Below are 20,671 nucleotides of genomic sequence, written 5' to 3'. Positions count from 1 at the left end.
GTGGAATCTTTTTTCTTGTAGTTTGGAACCATTGCTCCGTGTCCGCTTCTCTGGAGCAGCAGAAAACAACCTTTCTCCCTCTTCTATGTGACATCCTTTTATATATTTGAACATGGCTATCATATCACCCCTTAACCTCCTCTTCTCCAGGCTAAACATGCCCAGCTCCCTTAGCCGTTCCTCATAAGGCATCGTTTCCAGGCCTTTGACCATTTTGGTTGCCCTCCTCTGGACACGTTCCAGTTTGTCAGTGTCCTTCTTGAACTGTGGTGCCCAGAACTGGACACAGTACTCCAGGTGAGGTCTGACCAGAGCAGAATACAGTGGCACTATTACTTCCCTTGATCTAGATGCTATACTCCTATTGATGCAGCCCAGAATTGCATTGGCTTTTTAAGCTGCCAATCAGCTGTGGGGAAGCAGATTTTGGCTAAATGTTAGGACAGGGCTGAGGAATCTTTGGCCCTCCAGATGCTGCTGAACTACATCATCCCACGCCATTCACCGTTCGGCCTGCAGCTGATGGGAATTGTAGTCCAACAACATCCAGAGGTTCCCCATCCTTGCTGTAGTTGGAAGCTCCCTGCATTTTACTGGGAGTCAGATTAGAAGACCGCCAAGGCCCCAACTCTAAAATGTGATGATCTTAAGATTTGTTTGATCCTTGTGGCAGGGACCTATCTGTCTTACCCATGGAACTGTGTCATGTATCCTATGCCAATGGTGACTGGATGGATGGTTAAATAGGCAAATAGATTTATGGGCACTGGCTAAGAAAGAGATGGTGTGATGTACTGCTTTTCACAGAGGGTGCCATCATCTGAAGAGGGTGCCACATTGGGAGGCTGTAATGGGAAGGTGATCTTGGTGGGAGGAATGTGCTTTGGAAAACACACAGCTGGAGATCTTAGCTGAGCATCCGAGCACATTCCTGTTGCCTTCGGCAGACACAGCCCTCTGTTATTTTGCAAATCACTAGGAAATGCAATCACCCAGGGCCCCAACATAGCTGAGAATGTTAAGGGTTTGAAAGGCTGCCTTGTCTTCTGCATTGAGATTTCAAAACAATGTATTCCCCAATAACTTTACTATTCTGGGCACACCCTGATAGCTCTAACATTTTTGTGGGTACGTGCCAGAGATTCTGATCCCAAAGCTTGCCAGTCCATGCTAAAGTCTGCAAACTCCACACTGACTTCCTATGGTGTGTTCACTGGTATATCAAGGCAAAAGGACGCTTTCTTGTAATGAGCACTTGGTTGTGTGATGCAGTGCCCAGCTGAGATCACAGGAAGCTGCCATTGGGATGTGTACACACACAGCAATTTGTTATAAAGCTGCCTTCGTTCTGAGTCAGACCACTGGTGGCATCTCCTGTGCCTTGCAATACAGATCTGTAGAAAGTAAATCAGCAAACCCGCTGCTGGAGTTGGACACAGGGACACAATTTCTCCACCTGGGTCACTATTGTCTGCTCTGACTGCCAGGTACTCTGCAAAGTTTCAGGCATGGCTCCATCCCTGTGGTACTGCTGGAAATAATTTAACTAGAGATATGTGGTTTGACTCTGCGAGTTTCTGCAATGTGTTGTCATGGGTCCTGAGGTGTGGGGAGCTGGCCGGGATAGGACAGAGGAGTGCCTGACAGATAACAACAGCAGCAGCAGCAGTAGCCATAGGCGCCGACTCCATGGGGCTTGAGGGGGCCCGAGCCCCCTCAAAAATTCGTTTGGGGGGGCTCCGCCCCCCCAATAATCTCCGGCGCCCCTCCAGCAGAGCGCCATCGCCGCCCCTCCCCCAGCCCAAAATGCACAGGGAGGGGCGGGCTGCATGCCTCCTGCCCTCCCTCCCGAGCAAAAGCTCCACCCAATTTCCTTTGGAGCTGATTAATAGGCGCAGCACGCTCTCCCCTATTCGCTCACGAGGAGGCGGCGCCACTTTATTTGCATATTCATGAGCTTATTTATTATTCATGAGCTTTCCCGGGCCCCCCCAATATTTTTTATAAGTCCGCGTCCCTGGCAGTAGCAGTAGCAGCAGCAGCAGCAGCAGCAGCAGCAGCAGCAGCAGCAGCAGCAACAACAACAACTTTATTATTTATACCCCGCCCATCTGGCTGAGTTTCCCTAACCACTCTGGGCGGCTCCCAACAGAATATTAAAAACACGGTAAAACATCAAACATTAAAAACTTCCCTAAACAGGGCTGCCTTCAGATGTCTTCTAAAAGTCAGACAGTTGTTTATTTCCTTGACTTCTGATGGGAGGGTGTTCCACAGGGTGGGTGCCACTACCAAGAAGGCCCTCTGCCTGGTTCCCTGTAACCTCACTTCTTGCAGTGAGGGAACAGCCAGAAGGCCCTCGGAGCTGGACCTCAGTGTCCGGGCAGAACGATGGGTGTGAAGACGCTCCTTCAGGCATATTGGGCCAAGGTTGTAGTTTCCAAGTCACCTTCAAAGGTAGCCCCACGTAGATGACTCTGGGGAGAGATCCAGTGGGCTGCCACCTCTAGAGGGATCAGAAACCATGTCCAGTCCTGCCTCTCCAGGGTGTGTGTTGTTACCCTGCCTTCCTCCATCGCCTAGGTCATGCAGATGCCAATGAAGGCATGAACAGACAAGGCTGGTCCAGCCTTCTCAGAGAAGTGCTAGGTTGGTTTCCCAGGCTCAGGATGAGAACCACTTGCCATCTTAAGCTGTGCCAGCTCCTTTCCTTATTTTATAATGGGTTTGTAGGGTTGTTGTTGTTATATCATTGTTTTTGCTTGCATAGCCATATGTAGCACCTGCTGTACCTTTGAACTGTGTTTTGCCTATGTATTGCACTGATCTGAGCATTAAATATATGGGAAGAAACTGCAATCCAAGTTCTTCGTCTAGTGCAGGGACGTCCAACTCCCAATAGACTGTGATCTACTCACAGTATAAAAAAACTGGCAGTGATCTACCCACTGTCGTAAAAAGACTGCCAGTGATCTACCCAAAATTGTTGAGCTTTTTTTAGGAAAACCAAATCGCAATCTACCTGTTGGACATGCTTGGTCTAGTGGGAGCCAGGACAAGCATGCGCTCAGGCACTTTGCCACTCTCCATGCATCTCCCTGAGACATGCATACATCCAGAAATTTGTATATGAAAACAAATTAATAAGTTTGGTTCAGGTAGGTTGGGCTCAAATGACAATAACAGTCTCCTGTTCCAAAACAAGTGTTAATGACTATAGTAAAACTGAGATGACTGTGTTATGGCTGCTTGCCAGGTCAAAACCCATTTATCCACCAAGGCATTTTAAAGTTGATTAGTATTTAGACTGTTCTGCTGGTTTGACCTGTCTCCTTTTGTTCTTTACTATGATAATGTTGTTGTTTTTATTGCTAATTGTATTGTGCTTTGATTGTTTTCGTTTCAGTTTTTGTTCACCGCCCTGGTACCTTTGTGGAGGAAGGGTGGTTTACAAATGGTTTTGCAGCACAACCCTAGACATGTCTACACAGAACTGAGTCTCATTGTGTTCGGTGGGGCTTCTCAGGTGAGTGTATATAGGATTGAAGCCTCAATGCAGAATTAAAATAAATAAATACATCAATAATCAATCACTGCTGTTGTGAATAGTTATATTATATTAACATACACAGAGCTGTTATTGACTGTACTACTGTACTTGCATTTCATTGCCACTAGATTACATCCTAACCCCCAAACCCCTATAATATATCCTGCCAATTAAGGATTAAAACTTCATGCATCTATCTAGTGAACTGGGCTGCAGTCAAGGAAAGCATATGCTACAATTAACCTATTATTTGTTATTAAAGCAATGCAAACCCTGCTGTTGTTTTTGTATGTGAAGGCAAACATAATTCTACTTCTACCTATGTTGGCTTCTCTGAAGCACAGTGAATGCTTACGCCAGTGAACACTGCAACAGTCTCCCAACATTTTACTAGTGGTAGTTAGAGAGCTTGACCACCATAGCTCTCTGTTAGTGACATATTTTATGCTGCCGGGTATTTTCTCCAGAGATGGAGCTGACCTAGCAGACTGAACTTTTGGTTATTTATTCTTGCCTTACTCTGTCAATGAAATCTGATTGTTTGAAATGGCTGTACGCTGCTTTGATACGTGGAACTATAGAATTGTAGAGTTGGAAGGGACATCTGGTCCAAGCCCTTGCAATGCAGGAATCTTGGCTAAATCATCCATGACTGATGGCCATCCAACCTCTGCTTAAAAACTTCCAATGAAGGAGAGTCCACAACCGCCCAAGAGAGACCGTTCGACTGTTGAAGACTGTTGAAAGTTCTTCCTGAGGTTTAGTCAAAATCTCCTTTCTTGTAACTAGGATCCAGTGGTACGGGTCCTACCCTGGTTTGTCATGCCTAGTTGTTAGTGAGGACAACAAAATACAGTGGTACCTCTGGTTGCAAACAGGATCCATTCTGGAGGCCCGTTTGTAACATGAAAAGAGCACAACCTGCAGCGGCACATCTGTGCACGCACAGGTTGCGATTTGCCACTTCTGCGCATGCGCGAGCGGTGAAACCCGGAAGTAACCCTTTCCAGTACTTCTGGGTCGCCATGGGACGTAACCTGAAAGAACGTAACATGAAGCGGACGTAACATGAGGTATGACTGTAGCCTGTTTTTTGTTGAAGGGCTGATAAAGGGATGGTGACCTCTGGGCACGTTCCTCAGGTGAACTATTGGCAAGTTGCAAGAATGAATCAGGATTCCATTGACTGGGTTTCCTGTCCAAATTCCCCTCCTTTCCTTCAGAAAGCCTCTGCCCTACCAGGAAAATGCTCTTAACTCACGCTAGAAACAAGTTAGAGATTAAGCAACGCAAGCCAGTGAAGGTGACACCATCGCCTCTTCTTCTTTTCACTATTTAAGTCATACTTTTGACCCTGACATACTGTACCTTTGCTCCACCACCAGCTCTCATTTTGCAAGGCCTAACATGGCTATAATAAACACTCCAGGGTTAAGATCCCTGGCTCAGCCATGAAGCTTACTGCCAGGGTTAAGATCTCTGGCTCAGCCATGAAGCTTACTGGGAGGCCATGGATCAGTCACCATCTCTTGGCCCTCACAGGGTTGTTGTGAACATAAAAGGGAGAAGAGCATATGTCCTGCCATGAGCTCCTTGGAGGAAGGGTAGGATAAAAAAGCCCAAAAAAGCAGATGAAACATTCAGACAGGTCTCTTCCATCACTAGGAACATCAGATTAAGGTTTCAGAATTAAGGCTTGTTTCACAAGCATAGCTTCTTCAAGCAATTGTTGCATTTATATATCCAACCTTTTCTTCCATTGTGGAACCCAAGGCAGCATATGTGTGATTTCCACATAGCTATTCATTCCATCCCTGACCAGATCCATTCCAGGTGAGCTTTAACAAGGTGCCTTTAGACCAGGTGTGGGTAACCTTTGGCTCTCCAAATGTTGTTGAACTACATACAATACATGGCCCATGGCGCTCAGATGCCAGGTTGCAGTAGAAAGATTTGTTCTACATTTTAAATTCTGTGTTGTAGCTGAAGATGAAGCAGCCACGGAGGGGCAATTAATCATAGAAGTTGCCTACCTGTTGTCTAATGTACTGCAGCCCACTTGTTTTCCCCCCTGACATCCTTTTCTTTGTGCATTTATGATGATTTATGCTCATGATGCTATTGGGGTGGTCCTGCACGGTCCTGCTTACAATACTGTTGGTGCTGCAAAAGTTTTGGGCTGGTCACACTACTTTCAATCAGCGCGTAACCTGTAACTCTTTGCTGAAATCCTGTAACTTTTAATACCGCAAACATTCTGGTTTATTTTTGTCCTGCTTTCATTGTTCTCTATCCCCTCCAGACAGCAATTATGCGGTAGCATTGGGGGAGCGTCACAGAGCAAACTAAAGCAGAATAAATCTGCCACTAATGTACAGTGGTACCTCAGGTTAAGTACTTAATTTGTTCCGGAGGTCCATACTTAACCTGAAACTGTTCTTAACCTGAAGCACCACTTTAGCTAATGGGGCCTCCAGCTGCTACCGTGCCACCGGAGCCCAATTTCTGTTCTCATCCTGAAGCAAAGTTCTTAACCTGAAGCACTATTTCTGGGTTAGCGGAGTCTGTAACCTGAAGCGTATGTAACCTGAGGTACTACTGTACTAGCATTGTGTCAGGACAGAACTTTTTGCAGAGCACACATGCAATAAAACGGCAGTCTGGAGGGACCCCAAATCAGCCTTCCCTCAAGTGGTGTCCTCCAGATGTTTTATGTTGAAATCCCATCAGCCCCACCCAGCTTGCCTAATGGTTAGGGCTGCTGGGAGTTGTAGTCTGACAACATTAGGAGGGCACCAGGTAAGGGAAGCTTGGTGTCAATTGTAGACTGATACCTTTCCAGAAACCTATCAGTTTCCAGATTATAACCTAACAGTCCGAGTGAGATCTTGCTAGAGTCCTTAGCACAGGCACCCCCAAACTCGGCCCTCCAGATGTTTTGGGACTACAACTCCCATCATCCCTGACCACTGGTCTTGTTAGCTAGGGATGGTGGGAGTTGTAGTCCCAAAACATCTGGAGGGCCAAGTTTGGGGGTGCCTGCCTTAGCATATCAGACCACAAACATATGGGATGTGCGAGATCTGTGATTGAACCTCCCACAATTTCTTTGCATTTTAAAGTAGCTACTGAACAGGTGAAGCCTGTCCAAACAACAGAGAAACTCCATTGAAATATACTCAGAGTCCTGTAGTGATTTCATGCTCTTTATTGCAGCTTGTAAAACAGTGACTGAATTGCCCCCCAAACCTCAGGCTTTTACACAATGAGTCCCATCTGATTGACTGATTCTGCTTCCCTCCTGAAGCCTGATCAGTCTTTTCCTGCAGGCCAGTCAGTTGTTGCATTCTAGGATCCTAGCAGCCTAATAGGCTGATTAACTTCTTCCTGGAGCCTGATTGATCTTCTCCTGCAAGCCAATCAGTTGTTGCATTCTAGGATCCTACTTGCTTATTGTTCTAGGATCCAAGGTTAGTACCTAACATCCGCCAATGTGACCAAAGCAAAGAAGTATAAATTTACAATCTTTGCACATATAATGTAGGGAGAGATTTGAGCAAATAATTGGGGTACATTACTAATTGGCCTTCTGAGCATCCCATCAACAGCAGATGCATGGCTAAGTGCCAGTGTGGTGTAGTGGTTAAGAGCGGTAGTCTTGTAATCTGGGTAACCGGGTTCGCTTCCCTGCTCCTCCACATGCAGCTGCTGGGTGACCTTGGGCCAGTCACACTTCTTTGAAGTCTCTCAGCCCCACTCACCCCACAGAGTGTTTGTTGTGGGGGAGGAAGGGAAAGGAGAATGTTAGCCGCTTTGAGACTCCTGAAGGGGAGTGAAAGGCGGGATATCAAATCCAAACTCTTCTCTTCTTCTTCTAACTGGGATGGAAGAGGTCGAATTAGTCGCAAATAAAACACACACAATAGTACTGTTTCAGGTACCTAAAAGTGCTATATTGGAAAGTAAGAACCGTCCCTGATATGATTAAAAATTGAGTGTGAATTCAGTTCACTACACTGAGGCTTTTTGTGAGAAAAGTGGTGGCTGAGGCATAAGAAGGTAAGAAGAGCTCAGCTGGATCAGATCAAAGCTCCATGTAATCCAGGATCTTCTTTCCCACAGCAGGTAATCAGATGCCTCTGGGAAGCCCATAAGTGGGGCACAAAGGCAACAGACTGCACTTGCTCCTGTCCCCCAACAACTGGCCTAGAATGAAGTTCTGCCTCTGAAAATGAAGGTCGCATTTAGCTTTTGTGGGGCATGGCGTGTGATGCACACTGACCTGAGGTGCCCAGTTAACATTCTGTTTCTATTGGTGGGGGTTTCCCTCCAATTCGTGGGAATTTTTTTAGGGGTGCCTCAGGAATGGGGTCTTTGCAAATTCCGATGTGAAATGTCCCACTCCACACCTTTGGAGCCAGGGTGAGGATTGAAATTTAGGTTACATGCACACCATAGATTTAAAACAACCTAGTTCCGCTTGAACAGACGTGGCTTCCCACCAAAATATCTTGGGAACTGTGGCTTGCTAAGGATGCTAGGAACTGTAGCTCTGTGAGAGGTAAACTGCATTTCCCAGGAAATCATGACACTTAAAGGGTATAAATGTCATTTAAATGTAAAGGACTCCTGGATGGTTAAGTCCAGTCAAAGGTGACTATGGGGTTGTGGTGCTCATCTCGCTTCAGGCTGAGGAAGGTGGCGTTTGTCCACAGACAGCTTTCTGGGTCATGTGGCCAGCATGACTAAACATCTTCTGGCTTAACAGGACATTGTGATGAATGCCAAAGCGCACGGAAACACCATTTAGGGAAGCTTTTAATGTCTGATGTATTACAGTATTTTAATATTTTTCTGGAAGCTGCCCAGAGTGGCTGGGGAAGCCCAGCCAGATGGGCGGGGTATAAATAAATTATTATTATTATTATTATTATTATTATTATTATTATTATTATTATTTACCTTCCCGCCACAGCAGTACCTATTTATCTACTTGCATTGGTATGCTTTCAAACTGCTAGGTTGGCAGGAGCAGGGACCGAGTAATGGGAGCTCACCCCGTCAGGTGGATTTGAACCGCCAACCTTCCGATTGGCAAGCCCAAGAGGCTCAGTGGTTTAGAGCCACCCACTCCTGCATTTTACAGTGTGGAGAAGGATTTGCTTATCTCCTAGTTTTCACATTCCCTGTATCACTGCCTGGAGGAGCATCACTTCTCTCAAAGTTGTGGCACAGTTCCTGGTGGTTTGAATGCATCAAAGGAAAAGAACACTCGTTTCAATATGTAATTTGAGATAAGATATGCATTAAAAAAATGATTCATGCAGAAATGGAACAGGATTGTGGGTGAAATTATTGTGGAAATAAACTGGTTTATCTATCTCTAGACAACGATATAAACAGTGCCCATTCCACAAAAACCTGCCTGTGTGTGTGATTGCCATGCCTTCAAATGTATCATCTTCTCTGACATAAACAAACTGCACATGCCAATCATGTATCCAAGTTGTGAAATGGATTACGATTGCAAGATTTTAAAAGGTAATCAAAGATTAAAATAGTGGAGGGGTGACCATTGAAGATTCTCTATGCCTAGGACAACGGAGTGACCAGAGGGGGTGGCATCAGGGCAAGGCTTTGGGGCAGGCACCTGGGGGGTCCACTCAGCAGAATGAGCACAAAGCCTCCCCCCCCAATAAAACAGGGCTGGCTTACACCTCTTCAGGTGAAGTAATACACTTCATTGTCTAACCCTGTGCCTTGCCCATCACTCCTCGTTCCTATCCTTAAATCTAGAGAGTCAAACATTACCTAACAGCACCTCTGGGTATTTGAAGAAGACCATGGTGTAAAAGGGCCTGTCTGAACAGCTTTCCCAAGAAAGCTGCCGATCCTCACCTTCTTGTTTAGGTCCAAAGGTTGAATTCGGCTCTGTCATGCCACAAATATTTCAGGCCTCAGGGAGACAGGCAGGCATCATTACTGGGATGGTGTTGAGCAAAGGCGGCGGTTTGGATCCCTGACAGAAAGTCATACGGACCCTGCAATTACAGTCAAACGCGCCCATCCTGTGAGAAATATTCTTCCCAATCCTGTCTCTCCACAAATCACCTTGAAGAAAAACGGGAAGGGAAGGCCCACGTTCAGCGATTGCACACGTTCTCTCTCGTGATAAACGTGAGTGTCAGAAAGTGGTTTGACCACACGTGTTTCCGTTACGAGTGGGATGAGTTTGATGGCTATTCCAGAAAGTATCCACTTCTGATTTCATTCAAAGGGAACTTCTTACAGACTCTGTATCGTCACCCGATGGCAGCCTGTCAGGCCAGTTGCCTCGGTGTGGATCAGCGGAAGGGATTCTTAATAAGAACTCTCTGGTACTTTGGGCTCTAGCAGTGTAGACAGGGGTGGCCTGTCCTATTTCACTGCCCGAGGCAAAATGGGAAGGTGCTGTCCTATACATGGTTACTGACATCTTGGGAAGGTCATGCAAGGCCTCTGTGTAATTTCGGGGCTCTCACAAGATATCGCCTGAACCTGCCACTGCTGCTTCTCTGTAGGCCACCCGCAGGAGCATCCCTTGGATTTCACCACTGGAAACAGCTGCCTCAGTCTGCCTCATGCACAGGCCGGCCCTGCCTCTACCAGACCCTCCAAGTGTCCCTATTCTCCAGGGACGTCCCTGATTTAGAGAAGCCATCCCGGTTTCTGATTTGATCCCGGAATGTCCCACTTTTCCTTAGGACCTCCCTATTTTCATTGGAGAGATGTTGGATGGTAGGGAGTTATCTGACCACCGAGCTGTCTGAAGGCAATCCTGTACAGTGGAACCTTGTGTTACTAGCAGTTTTGGCTTACAAATGGACCTCTGGAACGGATTAAGTTTGTAACCGGAGGTACCACTTTATAGGGATTTTTTTTTTTTAAAAAAAATGTTTAATGTTTTATTATGTATTTATATATGTTGGAAGCAGCCCAGAGTGGCTGGGGCAACCCAGTAAGAAGTGTGGAGTATAAATAGTAAACTTATCATTATGGAAACGGATATCCCTATTAATAAAATTTGAGGGTGGTTTGAGGTGGGCAGAGTATACAGTTAAGAACAGCACAGGTGGGAATGCCACAGTTGTGAACCTTTGCCTGTCTTAAAGCACAAGAGCATTGCTGGAGCAGAAATGGAGCTCTAGGTTGGGTGTTTGTGTAATAAGAATTTTAAGGTCTTGGGTATATAATAAATGTTCATAAATGTACCAAGTACCATGTACATAAATATATAATCCACATGTCTGAAGCAGCACAGGAAGACAGTCCTGAAACCATTTTGACTCCCAAGCTGACCAAATATTTCTCTGCAAGGAGGGAGGAGGTGAAAAAAACCTTCCTTGTCACTGGCATTTAGTAATCACCATTTCAAGTGAATGGGCAGACTACCAGGAAAGGCAATCAGATAAGGCATTATCAGAAAACCTGGCAGACAGGAAAAACAACAACATTCAAATTTCTGTTGTAGACCACCTTTTCTGTGAAGTAAGTATGATGTTTGTGGGGGGTGGTCTTGGGTTACACTCCTTCTGTGATGTATGTATGGAGGGGTGGTCTTGAGCTCCAGGGCAGGGAATTTAAAATGTCATGTCATGTAAGGGCAGGCACACCTTTGTTCTGGGTCCTCCTCCATGTGAGGGGAGCACCCTGTTGCAACTGCTTTAATAAAGATCAGGCTTACTAGCTGCTTTGCTTCTCAATATTCTCTGGTTGGCCTCTGTTATTTTCTCCTACCAATAGGGAGCCCACATAAGGACTCTATACGGGCTCTTGGATAAGGGGAAAAGGGCAGATTTTGTTTACAACATTTGTCAGCTGCAAAATGAATTCTGCAACACTTTTCTCTGTGAGATTTCTTATTTTAAAGTACAGTCATACCTCGGGTTGCAAACATGATCCGTGCGGGAGGCACGTTCGCAACCTGCAGTGCCGCGTCTGTGCACATGCGTGACGCGATTCGGTGCTTCTGTGCATGCGTGCAACATCATTTTGTATTTCTGCGCATGCGTGAGCGCCAAAACCCAGAAGTAACCTGTTCCAGTACTTCCAGGTTTGGCGTGGCCCATAACCCAAAAACGTGCAACCCGCAGTGTTCGCAACCTGAGGTATGACTGTATGAGCTAGGAAGGTAGGGTGGGGTGGGGGTGGGGAATTGCATTCAAAGTTTTGTTGACACCGAATAGCTTTCCTCTCTGCTGTGCAAACAGAGGGTTTGTTCAGCAGAGCAGATAGCCAGATTCAAAGGTGGTTTATTGTCGCCTGTGGAAATCAGCAACACATAAACAGCCTGGACAAAAGCAAACTGGTGTGTGTAAGTGTGGATGACTCAAAAGAGTCTGTTTGTCAATTCCTGTCCCACTGTTGTACTGAGTCATCTGAACAAGATCAGCGTGGGGCTTGGTCAATTATTCTGTGTGTTTAGTGGCAGGTTTTCTCTTACGTACGTAATATATAGAAGAGAGACCCCCATACCCTCCAACATTTCTCCAATGAAAATAGAGACTTCCTATTCAATAATAATAATAATAATAATAATAATAATAATAATAATAATACGCTGTAGATCTGACTGGGTTGCCCCAGGCACTGTGGGTGGCTTCCAACATATATGAAAATATAATAAAACACTGAAAACATCCCTATACAGGGGTGCCTTCAGATGTCTTCCAAAAGTTGTATAGTTACTTATCTCCTTGGCTCGGGGCTTGTATCACTCCATGCCCTCCCAACATTTCTCTGGTGAAAATAGGGACGTCCCAAGGAAAAGCGGGACATTACAGGATTAAATCAGACTCCAGGACGGCTTCTGTAAATCCAGGGCTGTCTCTGGAAATTAGGGGCACTTGGAGGGTCTGGACCCTTCCTGAAGACTGTGGAATGTTCTCTGCTGCCTATTTTAGTAATGCCCCGTCTGCACCATGTAGTTATAGAAATATCATGCCACTTTAAAAAGTCATGGCTTCTCCCAAAGAATCCTGGGGAATGTTGTTTGTTAAGGGTGCCAACATTGGCTTGGAGACCCCTGTTCTCTTCCCAGTAGCAGGACTGTGTGGTTTCACCCAGTTGTTGATTGGGTCACAGATAATGGTATCCACATAAGATTGACTGCATTGCTGCCCACCCAAAAGTGGTCTTGCCCTTTTAAAACAAATATAAAATAAAATAAAATAAAATAAAATAAAATAAAATAAAATAAAAATAAAATAAAATAAAATAAAATAAAATAAAATAAAATAAAATAAAATAAAATAAAATAAAAAAAGGAAGTCAGTGATGTCAAGTTTGGCCACACCTCAGAAATCCTGGTGAACCCCAGACCAGGTTCATCCGAAAATCATGATAAGCCAGAGGTTCCAGCTGGTGTGCTATAGCGGTTAGAATGTTGGACTAGGATTTGGGAGGCCAGTGTTCAAATCTCCACTCGGCTTTGAAACTCAGAGAGTGATCTTGGGCCAGTCACTGTCTCTGATCTACCTCACAGGGTTGTGGTGAGGATAAAACGAAGGGGAGAACCTTGAGGTCCTCAGAGGAAAGGCAGGAGAGAAATGTAATAAGTCCATAAGCTTCATTGAACTGTCTGCTCCCTTTGATGACATTTTGTGGAGGCTGATTTGACTCACAGCTGAGAGCTAATTGCAGTTTATTCTGGAAGCTGTGATATGACTGGAAGCAGCGCGATCTACGGAGAGATGAACTTCTCCAAAGCAGTGAATCACCTCCAGGAAGCAGCAGCTTCCCCTTTCACCGCTCCAGTTCATCTTATTCATTCTCAGGCACCAAAATGTCTTTGACTAGCCCTGCCTGAATCAGCCTCCCGTTATTATGAAACTAAAATTAGATTAAAGCTTCTTGCCTTGTCCTCAGTAGATTGGGTGATCTATTGTTCCAGCTATTTCACTCTTTCCTGTATTCAATGTTCTTCTAATATTGTCGTTAGGATTTATTTGGTGTGGAGTTTTTTGTTTGTTTGTTTGCATTGTACTGGTCTTTGTTTTTGGCCTTTAGGGTGGGAGAAGATAAAAATACGATGAGCAGAAAATCTTACATGCTAGCTTTTCCCAACCTGGTGCCCTCCAGGTGTTTTAGACTACAACTCCCATCAGCCACTGCCAACATGATTATCATAGTTACCGGTATGTTTCTTTCTTCACAAAAGTGACCAAAAGCCACTTACAAAAACAGTGAGACACTAAAACAAAGTATAAAGCAACAAATCACAATTTAAAAACAGCTATACAGTTAAAAGGCAGCTTTTTACAGATCATGCCACATTAAAAGAGGCTACAAATACCTGAAACCCTCCAAATTGAGGGCCAAAAGCCCAAGGGGAAAGGGAAGTTTTTGCTTCACATTTTAAAATAGATAAAGATGATGCCTAGTTTGCTTCCATGGAGAGAGCATTCCAGGAGTGGAGAGCCACCACTGAAAAACTCTGTTCTTGTGTTGCCACTTTCCAGAACTTCCATGGAAGGGACACATGGACAAGAGCCTCAGGTGACAATTGCATGGCCACCTGGAGTCCAAATTGTCTGGGATGTATTAGGTTGGCCTAAGCTCCTCTACACTGAATCTGATACGCCACATTTGTAAGAATTCAAATGTGGCAGCACCCACATATAAGCTAAACAAGCTATAATTTAGGGCCCCACTCTCTTGGGGGGGGGCCCCAAAAATTGAAAACAAAACAAAACTGGATGTACATTTCCAAAATATAAGATAAAAAACACACTCTATGATTCTGTGATTCAAATAAAATAAAACCGACATACAGCAACACTGGCAAATGGCTTTAGATACCTATTAGGTCCATAAATTACCATATAGCATATATTCAACACACAAAAAAGTGACAATTTGTTGTTGACAAAGGACAGCTGGACATATAAAGGGCCCCATTACCTTCAGTAGCTTAGGGCCTCATCAAACCTAAATCCGGCCCTGGCAGCACCCACATTTTGGAATTCCCTTCAGACTGGTATCTTCACTGTGTACTTTTCGGAGCCAGCTAAAAACGTTTCTGTTTAAACAAGCCTCTCCAGATATGTAGAATGTTTAAATATATTTTTAGCTTAGCAATGGTGTTATTTTTTTGAATTTTTAAAATAACTGTTTTAAATGGTTTTTACTGATAATAATAAATATGAATGTTAATAAATAAAAAATATAATATAATTACATCGGTTGGGCATGGGTGGGGGAGATAAGCAGTTGGAATGACGGTTGCATCCAATGTGTGATTAACCTGGAAAGGGGAGAAGGAAAACCCCAAACAGAACATATAAAAGCAGCATACATGTCCACAGCATCCCTGAAAAGACCACCAAGCCAATCAATCACGTATTTGGCCAGTGAAGCCACATGCTGCCTATACACAGAGGGAGCCAATGAACTACTGAGGACAGGACTCTTGATAATAATGAAGACTCTCAGGGTTAAGAACAACCATTCATAACATATTACAGCAGGGAGGCTGTGTGTCCGTTACATAGGACAGTCCTCTTTTTGAAGGCGTCCTTTATTTAAGGCCAGCTGAAACTTTAAAAACCCCAAGAAGGCAAAGTGGGGGCCTAAAATGTGCCTGTCAGCAATGAGCACATGGACAGCAGATTCAGCAGGTATATGGGTCACAATTTCCCCTAATATAGTGAGATGCCTTGGATTTCTATTTAAATCACAGTACAGTAATGATTTCTAAATTTATATCTATGCGTACAGATTGGCATACTGTATGCAACTTCTATGCAGATCGCCGTACTCCTTTTTGACAATGTGCAAGCGGTCTCCTTACCTTGAAGCGCAACTAATTTTACTCTATGTCGTCTCTTTAGCGATGGAGCAAAGGACTAGATGAAAGCATGGCAAGCGAGCCCTCTTAAAAGCTAGGAAAGGAAACACTCCAGCAAGTCCCCACGAATATATATTAACATGAAGCTGGGTCATTTGATGTTTGCCCGGCTAGGAAATCCACTTCTACTTATGCAAAGTTTAAAACAATATTTGCCTATCCTTTCCAAGGCCTCCCAAAGGGCTTGCAAGAAAGGCGCCGAAATGAATGTATTCATTTATCCAGAAGCACAGAGCGCCTTGCTGGCAGCACCAGGATGGGGGGAAAGGAGTGAAGTGCTTTGTGGCTGCCTCCTTGAGCTGAAATAGGCATTGCTTTAGAGTCGCTGCCAGGCACTTAGAACACAGGAGGTTATGGAAAACCTTTAGAACAATAGCTTCCTCGCTTCATTTCTCTTCGTTCTCAGGCAAGAAGGCACACAGCTGAATGTACTATGTACACTACAAACACTTCAGGGACGGGAAAACTGTTTTTCAGTTGAGGGCGGTATTCCATTGAAGCTAATATTTTGGGCGGTGGGCAGGGCCTAAGCCAAAAGTGGGTGGGGACAGAACTGAAAGTGGGTGGGGCCATCCCCTCTTTGTTCTTTCTGCCACCCTCCCTCTCCTTTTTGGCCACCCCTTCCATCTGGTTCCTCCTCTTTGCCAATCACATGAAATTAGGCCTGGGGCCTAATTATTATTACGTTTGTATCTTTTCTCTAGGCTGAGAGTTGGTGACTGGCCCAAAGTGACCCAATGAGTTTCATGGCCGAGTGGTATTTTGAACCCTGGTCTCCCAGGTCCTAGTCTGACATTCTAACTAACCACTACACCCCACAGTATGGAACCACTGAGCCTCTTGGGCTTGCCAATCAGAAGATCGGCAGTTCGAATCTGTGCAACGGGGTGAGCTCCTATTGCTTTGTTTTAGCTTCTGTCAACCTAGCAGTTTGAAAGCATACCAGTGCAAGCAGATAAATAGGTATCACTGCAGTGGGAAGGTAAATGGCATTTCTGTGTGCTCTGGCTTCCGTCACAGTGTTCCGTTGCTCCAGAAGCGGTTTAGTCCTGCTAGCCACACAACCCGGAAAGCTGTCTGTGGACAAACGCTGGCTTCCTCGGCCTGAAAGCAAGATGAGCGCCAGAACCCCATAGTTGCCTTTGACTGGACTTAGCCACCCAGGGGTCCTTTACCTTTTGTTTACCTAGAACTGCACAGAATTCTTCTGCAGATCCATTGGTCTTTAAGACACCGCAATACACCTTTTTTTGGTTTGTGTTACAAATCAGGGCCAGTGGAAACTGTGGGCTATATTTTACTAAATATTCTCTTTCCATACTCATACATGCCCACATCTCTGTACAATGCATTCAGACTTTCCTTCCTACAGGGATTACTGAGCAAAATCTTGGATGTCTAAAAACAAAATCCAGGCTTACAAGCAACATCTTGAAGGCCTAAAACATACACACACACCCAGATGCATCCCCCAAGCTGTGAAACACACGTTCTTTAAAGAATCAATAAGTGTGTATGCAGATTCCCAGCACATGAATATTTCATGGTTCTCAGTACAAAGACACAGCATAGGTCTGATTATGCTGTTGTTTTAAATAAGCAAACTTAGTTGTTAATGAGACCCCTATGCATATTTAGGGAAGCTGAATAATTTATGAAGAGTCAAGAAAGGCAGGCTGGGTAAAGAAGATGAAGACCAATCAGTTTGGGTGAGATTTTATATCATAATTGAGCATGGGTGCGGAGGGTGAGCAGATCATCCCCTCAGTGACCAAAACAAACCTTCTAGGAGGCAAGAACATAGGAGGTGGTCTTAAACTGAGTGAGACCATTGGTCCATTTAACTCAGGATTGTCAACGTATTGTCAGATTAAGCTGCAGGCTTCACTCCTGGTGGTGCCCTTCTGTCCATTACTGCAACACAGCTGCTTGTGAAGACTGTTTGGAAACTTCAGCTGCTGCAGAATTTGGTGACCAGGTTGCTCAATGGGGCCAAAGAGTGTGAGCGCATTAACACTAATCCTGGCCCAACTGCCTACTAATTAGTTTCCAGGCCCAATTCAAAGTGCTGGTTTTAATTTATAAAGTCTTAAAATGACTCAGGACAGCAGTACCCCAAGGACCACCTTTCCCCTAATGAACTGATCCAGACCCTGCAATCAATATCTGAGCGCTTCTTAGTGTTTCTCCTCCACAAGAGGTCTGGAGGGCAGCAACATGAGAACAGGGCCTTTTCTGCAGTGGCTCCCCATTTGTGGAATGCTCTCCCCGGGGAGGCTTGCCTGGCACCTTCGTTACATATCTTCAGGCACAAGGCAAAAACACTCCTTTTCTCCCAGGCCTTTGGCTAATTAAACAATCTATGGCCTTTTAAACTGGGGGTAGGGGACATGGGACTGGCAGAGATGACTGGCAGAATCCGAGACCAGGACAAAGAGACAGTGGAAGAAGATTGGAAGAAGTTTAAAGACTATCTTAATAAACATTACAAAATTAATGAAGGCTAAAAAGATATGGGTTTAAAAATTAGTGGTTTGCAGGGGAATTGATTTAAGGAAAAAGAATAGAATTAATAAAAACTATGGGAAATGTGGGAATGGATTTGCTGATAAGATAAATGAGATTAGAATACAGAAGGGGGAGGTGTGAGGAGGTCGGTGAAATTAGGATTAGAAATTATGGTTTGAATTTATACTTGTTTTTGATTTGTTTGTTTGTTTATATGTGTTACTTAAAACTTTAATAAATATCATTTTAAAAAAAATAAAATAAACTGGGGGTAGGGGAATTGTTTTTGCTTGTTACTATGGTATGTAATATAATATAATATAATATAATATAATATAATATAATATAATATAATATAATATAATATAATATAATATAATATAATATAATATAATATAATATAATATAATATAATATAATATAATATATAATAATTAATATAATATAATATAATATAATATAATATAATATAATATAATATAATATAATATAATAATATAATATAAATAACATATTTTACATTTGTTTTACAATATGAAAACAAACTGCCTTGTGATTCTCGGCTGAAGGGTGGTATAGAAATTTAATTAATAATCCAAATACATATACTGACTGGCGGGACCTGGGACCTTCTGCATGCAAAGCAATTGCCTTTTCCCTTTTCAAATTAAGAAGAAAATGACATGTATGAAACAGGGTTCTAGTAAAATCAGCTTGTGTACACACTATACATTTAAACACACGGTTTCCCCCAAAGAATACTGGGAACTGTAATTTACCCTTCACACAGTTACAGTTCCTAGTACTTGTTACAATCTACAGTTCCCAGGGCTGTCCCAAGACATTTTGGTGCTTGAGGCAAACCAAATGTCACCCCCTCCCTCCCACCAGGGAAGAAGGAGTGAGTGAAGATCTACATCAGGAACGGGGTGGGGGGGTGGGGATAAAGATCTACGTGGGGAACAATGGTGGAAGGAGACCAGCAGCACCCCCTATTCGCCATGGGGGGAGCTGCCAAGGAGGTGGCAAAACCAGACTCCCAAAGAGTGTGTCACAATTGCTGCTATCACCTTTCCTGACACCTTGGTGGCCAGATCTGCTGCACCTGTGGACCCTCCCGCCTGAGGCAGCCATCTCACCACACCTCATGGGTGGGCCGGTCCTGGTTCCCAGGATTGCTTGGGAGAATATATGGTGCATACACAGCCTTGGACTCAGAGTCCAGTTGAATTAAGGTTGTTGAACTGAGCCAATTTAGTTCTGTTGAGGGAGTGCAACAGCCTATACAAACTAGCAATGCAACTCCCAGGACGATATTTGACAACAAAGGATATTTCATTAAGGCGTGTGTGTGTGTGTGTGTGTGTGTGTGTGTGTGTTCCACAGCATGTGATCCTCCTATGTGATCCCCGTTAATATCATGTGATGGTAAAGAGCTGTAGTCCTACACACAACTCATTAAGAAGCAAGTCCTATTAGCATCAGCAGGGCTTAACATCTGTGTCAACATGAGCAAGGCTATACTGTAAACAGGGAAGTCTTGATAGAGGGAAAGATTTATTTCCCATTGGATGAAAGGGCGGTTGTGCATGTTACACTCTCCACAGGGAGGAAGAGTGGGGGGGAAAGAGCTTTTCTGTCCTAAGTCCATGCATGTATCGAAAATCACAGACCAAGTCAATGGGACATGTGCACAAGCAAGGAAATAACAGATGTTACATGAATTGCAATAGCAATAAAATATGTAGTCACATAGAGGGAAGTTTATAATGTTTGGTGTTTTATTGCATTTTTAATCTTTTATTGGGAGCTCCCCAGAGTGGCTGGGGCAACCCAGTCAGATGGGTGGCTAATAATAATAATAATAATAATAATAATAATAATAATAATAATAATAATAGACTAAGGCATCTTGAGGGCTTTTGTTGTGATCTATGCTCTGCTTGTTTTATTGATCAGGGGTGGCATCTGACAACATCAGCCAAACTCATCCATTGAAATTAATGGGCTAACCATTACTTTCAATGTCCTTACTCTGAGAACTTTCGTCGTTGTTTAGTTGTTTAGTCGTGTCCGACTCTTCGTGACCCCATGGACCAGAGAACGCCAGGCACTCCTGTCTTCCTGAGAACTTTAGGCTGTGACAACCCCCCCCCAAAACTCTTTTGGGACAAGCTAAATGTAGCTGGCCACTTTTACGCTTCACACGGGGGGAAGGAAAAGTGCAGTATAAACTGGGGAGAAAAACACACAAAACACGGGGCGAGTTGCAAAACAGCCGAAAGGTGTGTTGCGGCGAGGGGGCATGCGTCCCCAGTGATATCTGTATCAATATCTCTTATCTGTGGGAAAAGGGTGATCTCTTGGGATAACTGGCGCCCGCAGATGTCCGAACAAACGTCTGCCAGGAGACAAGAGGCCCTGTTATTGCGAAGGCCCTGTTATCTCTGAGGATGCTGGGCTAAGCTTGCAGGCCAAGTGGGACAAATGCTTGCCTGTTCTGTTCCAAGGCGGGTTGGCAGGGAAGGGTGTTAGGTGTCTCTGATGGGCTCAAGATGCAGAAGGAGGGCGGGTGGGAGGGGGGAGAGACATGGTGTTGTTTCAGAGAGGAGGAATGAAAGACCGGGGACGAAATTGATTTCCATAAATATTTGAGCAAGGCTGAATTATTTATGACCCTTCAGTGATACAATGGAGGTGGCAGCGGCAATGGGGGGGGGGGTGAA

The 20,671-nt window shown here is 44.3% G+C and overlaps 1 long non-coding RNA gene across 2 annotated transcripts in view; it reads left to right on the top strand.

Annotated features, from left to right (window-relative positions):
- LOC309346306 overlaps positions 1-20,671 on the top strand; it is a 92,002-nt gene that overhangs the window by 30,932 nt on the left and 40,399 nt on the right. For both annotated transcript variants that reach the window (XR_014158588.1, XR_014158589.1), the window contains exon 2: positions 3,407-3,526. This is a non-coding gene — a long non-coding RNA (uncharacterized lncRNA). The remainder of the gene's footprint in view (positions 1-3,406; positions 3,527-20,671) is intronic.

Source organism: Podarcis erhardii (assembly GCF_964252035.2).
Source record: "Podarcis erhardii genome assembly, chromosome: 7".
Classification (NCBI taxonomy): domain Eukaryota; kingdom Metazoa; phylum Chordata; class Lepidosauria; order Squamata; family Lacertidae; genus Podarcis; species Podarcis erhardii.
Note: the sequence above shows the minus strand (reverse complement) of the source record. Positions and strands in the feature narration are given on the sequence as shown.